The following is a 4884-nucleotide window of genomic DNA, read 5'->3' on the forward strand; positions in this document are numbered from 1 at the left end:
GTATGATTCCCAGTAATTCCCCTTGCTGATATTGAAAAGTGTATTTGTCATTCCTTTTCACTTTATCAGCATTGTAAGCTACGTGCTTCAGATATCCCAAGACGATCAGCCGTGATATCGAGCCATATCAAAGCCAGACCGGTGGTGTCGTTCCACTGAAAACAGAAGCAGTAGCAGGAAATTATGTGATTTCAGCCACATACCGTTAGTGTTACAGGCAGAGGAGGACCGCTCTATCTAAAACCACTGGACTGCTCCCTTTCAAAGAACAGAACGAGTTCAAACGGGTTCATACCGGGTCCGACCCATATTGGTTAGGAAATGAAAGACCTCTCCTCGATTCTTGGCTGCTCTTAAAGATCGTATGCTTTTATGCATTTGGTCTGCTCACCTGAATCCAAAGTTTTTGTTGAGAAATGTTTTGCGCATAAAGGTTGAGGATTGAATGAGCCTAATATGGAAAAGGACATCATGTTCTTGAAAAAATTATGCACACGGGATGATGCACAGTAAGGACACGACGCATGTGTATGTTGTTTAAACCAGGGAACACCCTAGAAGATTTATAGCAAGTCAAAAATCATATTTGAATGTCTTGGATGAGAGATGAGACAAAATACTTTTTTATTCCTTGTTAATAATGCTTTGTGCAGAGGGCTAAGGTGGGGCACCACACATTACAATAATGTCACCTTATATACATGGGAAGATACACGACATGACACGACACGTGTGTATGTCGTTTAATAGAAGATTTATAGCCCGATTCTTACCCGATTTGCCGCTGTCCAAAGCAAAATCAGCATCGTCTGCACTACTCAGAACGAGGCAGGTGTGTTTTCCCTCTGTCTCGTTAGCCAAATACCTAATAAGTTCATTCGTCGCCGGCTGCTAGTCTCCCAAAGTAAAGCTCAGCTTCCTGAGATATTTAATCTCTGCGTTTGTGGTTGACCCATCACTTCCAAGACCAACATGGAGGAGGAGGAGACCAGACTGGGAGCTTCAGGTCCAGGCTGGAGGTCAAGGGGGAGACGAGAGAGTCATGCCACCACCGCATGGTGGTCCACCACCACCGCACTCAAAGGATTGTTTGTCCTCACCTGCGTAACAGTTTACTGTGACATTTTTCTCAATCGGCTGGCGTCCTGCCCTCGACTCAACCCAGTCTGGAGCTATCACGAGAGCTTAAAAGCAAACGTTTGTATCAACTGAAAAAGGTAGTAAAGAGGAAGGATGGATGGATAAAAAGCTTCATGGACTGCAGGTGACTTGGTTCTCAAGATATAATTCTGCCTAGTCAGCTATCAGTCCTCAGCTGTTATTATTCACACAGACACACAGACACAGACCCAGACACAGACCCAGACGTCCACACACACACACACACACCCACGTGTGTGTGTGTGTGTGTGTGTCTGTCTGTGTCTGTGTCTGTGTGGTGTGTGTGTGTGTGTGTGTGTGTGTGTGTGTGTGTGTGTGTGTGTGTGTGTGTGTGTGTGTGTGTGTGTGTGTGTGTGTGTGTGTGTGTGTGTGTGTGTGTGTGTGTGTGTGTGTGTGTGTGCGTGTGTGTGTGTGTGTGTGAGTGCTTGTCCTCACGCCCTCGGCTCAGTGTCTCCTGGTCAAAACTTTAGTTTGGGCGAACAAGGAGGTGTAGACGCTCCGAAACTGTTGCTGGATGACTTCCATGGTAGCTCTTGGTTTAATGTGTCGCGTTCCTCTTTTTCATTGTTTTTATTGAGCAGGCTACGCTGTGTCGCGCTGCTATGATGTAACGATGTTTAGGTAGCTGCCGCGGTGATCGACATCCGGCCTACCATAAGGGTACTGTCGGAAGTGGAAACGCGACCTAGGAACTGAGCTGGGCTATATTACCCCCTCCCTACCGGACTGAGGTGAACCGGACAGAACCGCACCCTCCGGTGGAAAAGCGCCATTGGTCTCCCTCTCTCTCCTGGTCTTTCTCTGTTTCTCCTGGCCGGTCTCTCTCTCTCTCTCTCCTGATCTCTCTCTGTGTCTCTGGTCACTATGTCTCTCCTGGTCACTCTCTCTCCTGGTCTCTCTCTCTCCCCTGGTCTTTCTCTGTTTCTCCTGGTCGGTCTCTCTTTCTCTCCTGATCTCTCTCTGACTCTGGTCACTATGTCTCGCCTGGTCACTCTCTCTCTCCTGGTCTCTCTGCTTCTCCTGGTGGCTCTCTGTGTCTGCTGGTCTCTCTCTTTCTGCTGGTCTCTCTGTGTTTCCCGGCTTCTTTGTCTCTCCTGGTCTCTTTGTATCTTGGTCTCTCTCACAGCTTGTCTGTCTGTCTCTCTTGGTCTCTGTGTTTCTCCTGGTCTCTCTTTCTCTCCCGGTGTGTCTCTCTCATCCTGTGTGTCTCTCTCTTTCGGTAAGCGTTCTGTTCCTTCGAGGAAGGGCGAGGCTTGTGTTCTTGTTGGATACTACGGCCATCGGACGAAGGAATTCATACCAAAGCCACCATGGCTCCTTCCTGTTATTGTAGAGTCATCACTCATGAATGTTTTCCTGTCTACAACTTAAGCTAACCTTCTGAATCTTAAGTTTGCAGATGGGAAGACATTCGCCACAGATCCCAGAATCTTGCCTTTGTATTTTTTCAATAAATCCAAAAACCCAAAATCCATGAGTGATGATGACCAGTGGATTAAGGAAACCAAAAAGAGCTGCATCACAACAGAGGTAAATTGCGATATCTAAATAACCATTTCACAGCACTCCCCATGAAGAGTCGAATACAAAAGCAAACATAAAACCTGTGTCCATCTCAGTTGCTTAACATAATAACTGCTCTTCATTGTTATATAAAATCACAAGTAGGACAAATAAACAAATCTGTGCCATACAGGGGTTACAAATAAAGCTGGTAATGGCTTTTTTCTGCAAAAGATGTGTTGTAGAATAGTCATTGTAATCTGCTGCCACCGGGGGCAGTGTTTGGAGGTAATGGTCTAATATACAATACTTTTTTTCCATTTCGACTTCCCAAATTGTTGTCATACCTCCCCAGACACACAGTTATGTCATGACAATATACTATACGTTTTAAATATAGCATATAGACTATGAGGTTGTCTTGAAATAGTCACATAATACAGCATGCATTATGCTAGCAGAAAGGCATCCACTCCATAGAAAGTCTGCCGGATCTGAGATAGGTGTAACCTTGCAAACGACCACATGCAACTTGTTATAAAGAGGCGGGGGTGCCATCTTTAAAATATAAAGAGGAACGTAAAAATACCCATTCAACTCGGCCTGCAATCTCTTAGTCTGCTATTTCCCCAACATCTGCAGACACGCTGCAAATCACAACCAAGCTGTGCTGCAAATTACCCATGAATCCTGATGCTGGACAATTGGCATGTGCCATCATTTATAAGGTAAACAGCGGATGGGCTGAGGTTCCTCCAGCAGAACGATAAGGCCTATTTGTTCAGAATGCAGAATTTGAGTGAATCATGACATGGAGTTTTCAGAGATCAGGTGTGTCCACTCTGCAACTCCTCCACTAATCATGCATACAGTGTGTTTCCCATGCAAATTATTTCATTGTTTCAAACCTCTATTAATTAGTGTGGATTGAATGAAGGTTATCACTTTTCGGGGTCTGAGCAGTGTCGGAACGTACACTTCGCTCAAGCATATAATCTTGATTGGAGACGGAACATTAATCAGACGTTTATTGTGAAGATGGCTTGTTGGATCTGGATCTGAGAAGGCTGTTACATAACCGATCACAGAGTGTGTAAATATTACATAACATGCTTGTGTTTTGGCGGGTAAAGAACCAGATGCCAGTACTTTCATTTAGCTTGGGAACGCACACTGGATATATTCAGCCAGTACACATCCTGTCAGCGGAGGTGTGTGTGTGTGTGTGTGTGTGTGTGTGTGTGTGTGTGTGTGTGTGTGTGTGTGTGTGCGTGCGTGCGTGTGTGTGTGCGTGCGTGCGTGCGTGCGTGCGTGCGTGCGTGCGTGCGTGCGTGCGTGCGTGCGTGCGTGCGTGTGTGTGTGTGTGTGTGTGTGGGTGTGTGTGTGTGTGTGTGTGTGTGTGTGTGTGTGTGTGTGTGTGGTTTGAACACGCAGCCCACCAAAGAGATAAGTCTACTACACTGAGGTTCTCTTGTGTGTTTGTGTTCATCGCTGTGCACCCACTAGCGCTGAGTGTGGGAATATATGTCAAATTCTGTCTGCATCGCTATAAAACAAGTGTCAGACACAAAAACGAGAGCTTCAGAGTCAATTTTGTACAGAAATTTGTACAGAAATAAATGAATAACAGCATTGAAAGAACAAATACAATTATGTATGCAGAAATAATAAAGAAATATGCTTAAACATTATTCAAATACATTGTCAACTTGTATTACAGTGAGTGATGTACCCTTTGTAAGACATATATGTATGTCTTACAAAGAGAAACAAAACAACCATGCTCTGATGCTCCACTGATCAGGGATCAGTGGAGGATACACATAGAGTTCAGCATTTATCTTCCAGAGTACATAATGGCCAAACGGTTGCCTCCATTTCAGCCTTTTAAATGAATGGGTGGAATTCCACAGCACAGCGATTCCTCTGTCTGGGCATGAGAAAGGCGAACAGGGAAGGATAACAGCAGTCATCTGAGAATAATGGCTAACACATGGCTAAGTGGACAACTGTACACAAGTCGACTACCAGCACAAAGCTTAGGATTTACAAATAATTGTCCATCAGCCCCCTGTGCTCATGTTCTTCTCTATGTTCTATCCACTCTGGGGAGGTCCCTAGCAATGATTGACTTTCCTCGGAATTGTAATGCATTACTTGTGATATGACGCATGACAGCATTGTGCTACGTCTTTAGCCGCACAGAAGATATGCAAAATG

This window comes from Gadus macrocephalus, chromosome 21, assembly GCF_031168955.1.
Source record: "Gadus macrocephalus chromosome 21, ASM3116895v1".
NCBI lineage: Eukaryota > Metazoa > Chordata > Actinopteri > Gadiformes > Gadidae > Gadus > Gadus macrocephalus.